The sequence below is a fragment of the Aulonocara stuartgranti genome, assembly GCF_965226115.1.
Source record: "Aulonocara stuartgranti genome assembly, chromosome: 3".
NCBI classification, from domain to species: Eukaryota; Metazoa; Chordata; class Actinopteri; order Cichliformes; family Cichlidae; genus Aulonocara; species Aulonocara stuartgranti.
In genome coordinates, this window is record NC_138941.1 from 32,010,423 (window position 1) to 32,020,341 (window position 9,919).

Genomic DNA, 9,919 nt, shown 5'->3' on the forward strand with positions numbered 1-9,919 from the left:
TGTGTAAAATTTAAACATTTAACAAACTTTCTCCTTTGCACTGAATTGAAAGACAAACTGAATCATCATAAATACATTATTTTATATATAATGGAAATCTTTTAAAGTTGTTTAATGATATCTATCTATCTGTCTGTCTGTCTGTCTGTCTGTCTGTCTATCTTGCTAGACAGACAGACAGACAGGGAAGGACAAGGACTGGATCAGCACAATGATGTCATCTTGTGGCTATGGTATATACAGTATTCTGGAAAAGGTATAAAATGTCACTATATGTGCTTTATGTGTACAGATTTTCTTTTTAAATTATCACTCAAGTATAAAAACAATAATAAATAAAGTTGCAATGTTTTAGTTCAATAAAAATATTTCTATCATTACTTTTTTATGGATTAGGTTCAAGAGTTATTAAGTGTGGATAATTAAATCATAGTTTAATGCAACAGCAGATTGTGCCTTGTTCTCAGATGGACAGAAAGTGGAGAATGATAGATGAGATGAGGAGATGAAGGAAGAAGAGTGAGTCACAGACAGAGCCGAGTTTATTTCCCACAGTTTTATTAATCTCTTGCCTCATGATTCCAAGTGCTGTCATTTTATAATTATTATCTCATAACACTTGTTTAATCAGATACAGTGTCTCCTATGGACTTTTGAATGTCTACTTTCTCAGATCAGCACAGCCCTGCCCTGCAGCACTATCAGCAGCAGGAGCAGCAGCAACATTGTAACCATCAGGTAAAACATAGGCTACATTTGCTTTGCATTGTTCCGTTGACAGTGATATAGTATGATATGATTTTATATTAGATTCTTGATTAATGTGGGTTGTTTTTGTTCAGCCTGGTCCTATGTGCTCCTTTAAGCACCTTCCTCATCGGACATCTCTGCACAGCCCTGATTACGTGTATATTGTACAGTCTAGCTGCTGCAGTTTAGTCCTCTGTCCTGTAACAGAGCTGCTCAGGGCCTCTGCAGGCTCATAATAGACAACCTGGTAGCCAAGCTGTTGTTCATAATAGATGTCAGCTTGGCTAACATCCTCCTCTCACCCACCATCTCTTTGCAGTCTATGGGACTGTCCAGGACAGAGCTGGTCCTCTTTATCGGTGTGTTATCAATGGTCATGAGTACCATTCACACAGAGTTGGGGAATGGCTGCAATCACAGCATTGTAAGATGGTGACAGATATACCCTTAGGCCTCCTCCTCGATTCAGAGATGGTCTTTCCCTTTTCACGTAAATGGCCTCCTTGACTCTGCGCTCAAACCAGCGTTCCTCCCTGTCCAGGATGTTACATCCTCATCACTGAAAGAGTGTCCACTGGCCTGTAGGTGTGAATAGACTGCAGAGTCCTGGCCTGACCAGGTAGCTCTCCTGTGTTGTGCCATCCGCTTCGCCAGAGGTTGTTTGGTTTTCCCGATGTATAAATCATGGCAATCCTCCTGGCGCTTAACAGTGTACACTATATTACTCTGCTTGGGTTGGGGACCTGCCAATCTTTGACATAGTGTTTGGGGTTTAAAAGCCACAGAGACGCGTTGTTTAGAAAAAATATGTCTCAGCTGTTCCGATACTCCTGACACGTACAGGATAAGGCAGCAGTTGTCCTTCTCTCCTGGATCACCTGGAGCTTTCTTTAGGTGCCTTCCCAGCTTTGACAAATATCCAGCTGGGATAACCACATTTACTCAAAGCATTAATATAAAAATTAACGATCATAAAACTGACCTCATAGCCTGCTGTTTGTCAGTGGTGCTAGTTTAAGTCATTATGCAAATGTACTGTTTACAGGGTCAAGGAAACCTGCAGTCAGCTGAGACTGAAGAAGTCACTTAGTAGAATTTCTTCGACTGAAAACGCCACGTCCAGATGAACAGAATAATTTTTAGGGATTTCCTTACCTGGATGACTGAGCATGAATCAAGACAATAAAAAGTGATGTTTTTTTTGTTATGTTGTCCTAATTTTTTTTCTTAAAAACCTTTCAAGATACACATTTTGAAGTTGATAGAATAGAATAGAGCCTTTATTATCCAATTGAGGAGAAATTTCGGTGTTACCGAGCTCTTACAGCAAGGGAAAATAAAATATAAAAGGAAGACACAAGGTGGTCCTATAAACATAAGCAACTGAAGATGCTCCATTTGGATTTACACACCGGGAAAAACATTATATTCTATTTTTTTATGTATTTATTAATTTTGTGATGGCATCTCAAGGTCACCAGTCGTAATCATCCACTGGCTGAATCTGATGCTAACCCTGGATGAAGAGAAGTTGATGAACACACACTCACAAAAACACAACTCAATGTCATGTTCAGAAACCAGTTTGAGATGATTTGAGTTTGTAGCATGTTGTGTTATCCTGCTGGAAGCTGTCATCAGGAGATGAATACACCGTAGGATGGAGATGGTCAGCAAGAATACTCGGGTGAGCTGTGGTGTTTAAATTGTGCTTATTTGGTACTAAGGTGTCCAAAGTGTGGCAAGAACTTATCCCCCAACGCGTTACACCAGCAGCCTGAACAAGGCAGGATGGATTCATGCTTTCAAGCTGTTTACTGCAGACTCTACCATCTGAACGTTGCAGCAGAAACTGAGACTCATTCAAACAGGCAGTATTTGTGCATTTTTCTCCCATTTTGGTCAGCCTGGGTGAACTGTAGCCTCAGTTTTTTTGGGCTGACAGGAGTGGCGCCTGGTGTGTTCTTATGCTGCTGCAACCAGGTTTGATGTACTGTGATTTAAGAGATGCTCTTGTGCAAACCTAGGCTGTAATGGCTGATTAGTTTAGTTGCTGTTGCCTTCTTATTAGCTTGAATCAGCATTTGTGTAGCAACAAAGCATTTTCACGCAGAGAACCACGGCTTGTTGAATATGTTCTCTTTTTGCTATTTCCCCTCTCTTTCAGTCTATCCTGTATGAACAGCTGCTGAAAAACAAAACCTGCCACCTGGAACCAACGACGACGCCCTAAACTCACTTAAATCACCTTTTTTTAACCACTAACCACTTTTTACATTCAAGGTATGCAGAAGAGCATCTCTGAATGCACAGCACGTTAAACCTTCACGCTGATGTGCCATGTTAATGAGCTCAGATGGTCTCAAAGTGGTTTCTTCAACATGACAGTGAGTTTGTACCCCAATGGCCTCCACAGTCACCAGAGTCAGTCTCAATCCAGTAGAGCACCTTTGGGATGTGGTGATACAGGAGATTCATATTGTGGGTGCACAGCTAACAAATCTGCAGCAACTGTGTGATGCTGTCATGTCAATGTGGAGCAAAGTGTCTCATTAATGTTTTCAACAGCTTGTTGAATCTGTGCCATGGAGAATTAAAACAGTTCTAAAGCCAAAAAAAGATCCAACTCAGCACTGATGTAGCCGGGTGGGCTACTCGCGCCTCCCCCCCCCCCCCCCCTCTCTCTCTCTCTTTCTCTCTCTCTCTCTCGCTTGCTTTACCGCCCTCGCTCTCTCCTGCGCTCGCTCTCTTGGCTGCGCAACTCGGTTAATTGGGAACCCACATGCATATTGATTGCAGGGTGGCGTCAGTCCGTATAAAGTTAAGCCGGTGTTCTCCTGGATTATTCCTCCCATGCGTTTGGCGCAAAGCTGCAGTAAATGCTGGCGGACCGCGACGGATTGATCAGCAAGCGAGTAGATCCTATGACGGCTATAGGTAGGCTCTCGCTTAACCTCCGAGTACCGAAATTTGTATTAATGTAGTTTTGCGGCCCTGTTGTAGCGCGGCCGTTTCTGTTTGAGGGTGTAAGCCTTCCAGTTTGGTGTGCGTGTGTGATTTCTTTTATTAAAGATTGAAGGTTTAGTTTTTATGATATGTAGCGAGCCTGACGCTCAGAGTCCTTTTACTCTTTTAACGTATTGCTCTGGTTTATTTCAGTGAACAGAGGACATGCCAGTGTCCCTGGGACCTCAGGTGGTGGGTCGTTTTCACACTTTCCTTTGTACAGCACTGGGTGGGCTGTAGTGATTTTCTTGTGTGATTTTTCTTTTGGGTCCACGGCTGCTGGTAAGTCCAAGTTCCATGATTGTTTTTAACTTCCGGACACTGTCAACAACGACGCTACATTTTGTTTTCTAATATTTCATCTATTTTCACTATAAACAAAATTATTGATATTGGAGCCAACCTGCGTCGGTGTGCATCCTTGAATCTGTGCGGCCTCTCTTATTCATTTAATCGATTTTTCTTAAAAAGGAATTTCCTGGGGGTGAAATTCCCCTTGGTGGCGTTGTCATTTTATTACCATTTCTTTTATAACCCCGGCGACCACTTGGTCACACTAATGAAGTGGCAGCAGGGCTCTGAGTATGTTGTTCACTCAATAGCAGGAAAATTGAGAGAGAGAGAGAGAGAGAGAGAGAGAGAGAGAGAGAGAGAGACCAAAAATGGGATTTACGAAAAATGATAATTAAAAACACGGAAATGTAAAATGATTAATCATACATGTTTATAAAATGATAACAAAGTAACAAGTTGTTGCCGATAATTATTTTTTTTATTCTATATGCATTTAATTGAGAGCTTCTTTCCGTTGCTTCCTTATTTTCTTAAGTGATTTCGGATAAGTTGAACAACGATGAAGTGTTTCATCTATCAGTTGGATTATAGGACTTGGACTTGGTATTTCCTGAGCCAAATTGGAGTCGAGAAGAGGAAGGGCCCTGCCTCCATGCGACAGCGGAGAACGTGAACTTGCGCGCCTGAAGGCCCTGCCTCCATGGGCAGGGCCTCCACTCCGCCCTGGCAGGTATAAAACGCACAGGCACACACAGAAACACTTCACTTCTTACACCGGCTCAGGCAAACGCTTATAAGGTAAGATTTACAGACTTTTGATTTCAAATACAAACACTTGAAGGTAGTGTGAGTGCGCCGCGCCGCGCTCTGAACAGTGCGGAACAGTGCCCCGCGGAACAGTGCGCCGCGGCGCCGCGTGGCGGAACAGTGCCCCTCGGAGGCGCGGTGCCCCCTCGGAGGCGCGGTTCCCCCGCGGAGGCGCGGTGCCCCGCGGAGCCCCCTCGGAGGCGCGGTGCCCCCTCGGAGGCACGGTGCCCCGCGGAGCCCCCTCGGAGGCGCGGTGCCCCCTCGGAGGCACAGTGCCCCTCGGAGGCACGGTGCCCCCTCGGAGGCGCGGTGCCCCCTCGGAGGCACGGTGCCCCGCGGAGGCGCTGACGCGCCGTGCCCCTCGGAGGCGCGGCACAGTGCCCCGCGGAGGCACAGTGCTCCGCGGCGCCGCGGAGGCACAGTGTGCCTCGGAGGCGCGGTGCCCCCTCGGAGGCGCGGTACCCCCTCGGAGGCAAAGTGCCCCTCGGAGGCGCGGACGCGCAGTGCCCCGCGGAGGCGCGGACGCGCCGTGCCCCTCTGAGGCACAGTGCCCCGCGGAGGCACAGTGCGCCTCGGAGGCGCGGTGCCCCCTCGGAGGCGCAGTAACCCCTCGGAGGCAAAGTGCCCCGCGGAGGCGCGGGGCGCCGTGCCCCTCGGAGGCGCGGACGCGCAGTGTCCCTCGGAGGCGCAGTGCCCCTTGGAGGCACAGTGCCCCTCGGAGGCACAGTGCGCCGCGGCGCCGCGGAGGCACAGTGCGCCGCGGAGCCTCGGAGGCGCGGTGCCCTCGCGGAGGCGCGGTGAGGCGCGGTGCCTCGCGGAGGCGCGGTGAGGCGCGGTGCCCCGCGGAGGCGCGGTGAGGCGCGGTGCCCCGCGGAGGCGCGGAGGCACAGTGCGCCGCGGAGGCACAGTGCGACACTAAATTGAGTACTTCTTACACCGGCTCAGGCAAACGCTTATAAGGTAAGATTTACAGACTTTTGATTTCAAATACAAACACTTGAAGGTAGTGTGAGTGCGCCGCGCCGCTCTCTGAACAGTGCGGAACAGTGCCCAGCGGAACAGTGCCCCTCGGAGGCGCGGTGCCCCCTCGGAGGCACGGTGCCCCGCGGAGGCAAGGTGCCCCCTCGGAGGCGCGGTGCCCCGCGGAGGCGCGGAGGCACGGAGGCACGGTGCCCCGCGGAGGTGCGGAGCCCCCTCGTAGGCGCGGTGCCCCCTCGGAGGCGCGGTGCCCCGCGGAGCCCCCTCGGAGGCGCGGTGCCCCCTCGGAGGCACGGTGCCCCTCGGAGGCACGGTGCCCCCTCGGAGGCGCGGTGCCCCTCGGAGTCGCGGTGCCCCCTCGGAGGCACAGTGCCCCGCGGAGCTGCTGACGCGCCGTGCCCCTCGGAGGCGCGGACGCGCAGTGCCCCTCGGAGGCGAGGACGCGCAGTGCCCATCGGAGGCGCGGACGCGAAGTGCCCCTCTGAGGCACAGTGCCCCGCGGAGGCACAGTGCGCCTCGGAGGCGCGGTGCCCCCTCGGAGGCGCGGTACCCCCTCGGAGGCGCGGTACCCCCTCGGAGGCAAAGTGCCCCTCTGAGGCGCGGACGCGAAGTGCCCCTCGGAGGCGCGGACGCGCCGTGCCCCTCGGAGGCGAGGACGCGCAGTGCCCATCGGAGGCGCGGACGCGAAGTGCCCCTCTGAGGCACAGTGCCCCGCGGAGGCACGGTGCCCCCTCGTAGGCGCGGTGCCCCCTCGGAGGCACGGTGCCCCGCGGAGCCCCCTCGGAGGCGCGGTGCCCCCTCGGAGGCACGGTGCCCCTCGGAGGCACGGTGCCCCCTCGGAGGCGCGGTGCCCCTCGGAGTCGCGGTGCCCCCTCGGAGGCACAGTGCCCCGCGGAGCTGCTGACGCGCCGTGCCCCTCGGAGGCGCGGACGCGCAGTGCCCATCGGAGGCGCGGACGCGAAGTGCCCCTCTGAGGCACAGTGCCCCGCGGAGGCGCGGTGCCCCCTCGGAGGCGCGGTACCCCCTCGGAGGCGCGGAGGCGCAGTGCCCCTCGGAGGCACAGTGCGCCGCGGAGCCTCGGAAGCGCGGTGCCCCCTCGGAGGTGCGGAGGCGCGGTGCCCTCGCGCAGGCGCGGTGAGGCGCGGTGCCCCGCGGAGGCGCGGAGGCACAGTGCGCCGCGGAGGCACAGTGCGACACTAAATTGAGTACAATTAACACTGAAAAGTTAACACTGGCCATAGAGTAAATTTAACTCTAATTCTGAGTGGTCCGGGACATCATAATGTCTAACTCGCGTGATGATTGTGATAGAGAAGCAGCCTATTTTTTTTTTTAATCAATATCTGAACGTATGAACAATAGACTGTCAAATCAATGAAAATACAAGTTCATTTCAACAAAATTTATTGTTAACACTGAAACACACAGTAGGCCTACATTAGATATAGGGCTGCATTTTAAAATGAATTAGAGAAAATAAAATGGCTAAATTGTGCATCTTAAAACAAAGTGCTTAATTTCAGGAAAAAAATAGCAGCAGCTTGAGTTTCCCTTTTTCTTTACCTTTTACATCTCGTCTCAATACATTTTGAACAGATAACATCAAAACATCTTAACAATTTTGCAGTTTCTTTCTTTCCCCCTTGTATTCCACTTCCCCACTTTCTGTTGTTCAGTGAGAGAACTGAGCTTCAGTTTGCCCTTCCAGGATTTTAAATCTGGGCTGGAATGGTGTCAGGGCCATTCTCACACACATGTGTAGGTGCTCGTTGGTGAGCCTGGAACGATATTTAGTTTTTATTATGTTCATTGTGGAGAAAGCTGCCTCACAGCTGTATGTGGAGCCAAACATGGTCAAGATGTACAGGGCTACTTTTCTCAAATTTGGGAAAGCTGTCTCAGACCATTTGGAGCCAGAAAGTGGCAGGTTCAGTTCTTCCAAACTGCTTTCAGGGCCACATCTGCTTAGAGCCCAACCAGTTGCATTTGAAGAGGCCCAGCATTTGCCCTCTTGAAGTGCTGTGTGACTTCCTTTGAGAATCGTCTGACATCAGTGATGAGAAATGGGTTCTTTATGAACTGCTGTCCAAAGCTGAAGCTATCAAAACGTTTGCTGAAGTTTTCAATCAGCTTGTCAACAAAGTCAACAAAAGAGGACACATCTCTCTGTCCCTGAACCTGTTCCTGAACCTGCGCTTTGTGCGCCGAGCTTCATTTACATTAGTCCTTCATCAGTCCTTCGTGCTCATGTTTAGATTAAATGTCAATCTTAGGAATTTCAGAATTAGGAAAAAAACGTTTTGATCAGGGGCGGATAGTAAAACTTTGTAACATCTCTGGGAGCTGCCAAGATCTAGAAAAAGCTCCTGAGACAAACCCGGTGTGTCTGATTACAGCAGTGGAAAATAGAGCAAAAGGGGCAGGTGCTAATTTTTATTTATTAGTATTTTATTTATTTATATTTTAAACATTCAGGGACAGGTGTCTGCGAGGCAATGACATCCGATGGGTCCAAAGCAACTTGTTTCATTCAAAAACCTTTTACTGTGTAGGTGCGTTTAGTTGATGCTCACATGTCAGTCGCTGGCTAACCAGCCAATTTGTCTGAGTGAAAAATATGTAAGAACCAGTGAGAGGCAAGCCAACAAGACAAGAATATGAAGATGAGTACTCAGAGAGAGGGTAGTCTGTGGTTCTATATTCATTCTTCTTTTACATTCTGGTTTAGATTTATAATCCAACCTGTTTCACTGCAGTTGATACTTGAAATGAAGGATCAGGACATAATTATCTTCTTCAGTTTACAAAGCTAAGTAACTTAAAGATAAAATGTACCAGTTCTTAATTTTGGTTTATCCATTAGCTGCTCCAAGTTTCAGTTTTACTCGTTTAAAAGTACTACAGTGTTTTGTTTTGGGTTTTTTTTTTGGACACGTCTGCAGTTGTCGTGTTTGTGACTTATGATTTGCTCTTGTTTCTGACAGACTTGAAGCTACAATGGATGGAGACGGTGAACAAGCCGCTCGGGCAGAGCTGTGTGCCCTGCACCTGAGATCCTTTCAGTTGCATCTCATTTACGACCAGGCTGACGGACTGGCTGCGATCCTTTACTATGACAGAGAGAAACTTTGCGAAATATTCCTCCAGACAATCACGATGGTGTTCTTCAGGAGCTGGATTCACAGGCCCGAGTGACCAAGACCATCAGTGACTTGCCCTTATACAGAGAGGAGCTGGGAACCTCTGAAGGGCCTCCAGCATCCAACAGTGCCTGCACAGATTGAACATTGTTGATGTTGTGTAAACTTCAATAATGAATTAATCAGAATCAGAATACTTTATTGATCCCTGGGGGAAATTAATTAAAATAAATAATTAAAATGTACTTTCCTTGTTATTATTCCATACATTCATTTAACCAACACATTTGTTATATTGATGACTGCTTTTCAAGGGCTGATCACCGCTACTAACGTCCCTGGATGGACTGACAACATCCGAACAATGACAGCAGGTCTCATGACTGAGGGCTTGGATGAACTGCAATATATATTCATTTTTAGAATTTATATTTTGTGTTAACTGCAGTTTGGCTCAAAGTGTTACTGCTATCTTATTTTAATAAACAACACTGCCATATGCAAAACTAGGGGTGGCAAGAGATTATGTTAGAGACAGTGGCATCGTTAGGCCTATTTTGGGGGTGCTGAAGCCTCCCTAAAATATTCTTAAGCCCCCCTAAATAATTTGCTGTTTGGGTTTGTTTTTTTTGTTTTGTTTTTTCTTTTTTTTACAGAACTTGCAGACAAATTCAATATAAAGATGCAGGAATATGAGTTTAAAGAAATAATAATATAAACCTGTCGCTATTCACATAAATATGATCATAACTCGGTTGGTCCCTTTCACTTTACACTGTTAAGGTAGCGTCAGTGCTTCGTTATCCAATCCGTTCCAGTTGTTCACAGGGGACATCCACATGACTGAAAATCCAGTCCTCGTTTCACTGCTACTTTACACTCCGCTCGTATACACCTGCGGACACACTAGCGTACATGCGGCAAACAGCAAGAAATCGTGGATA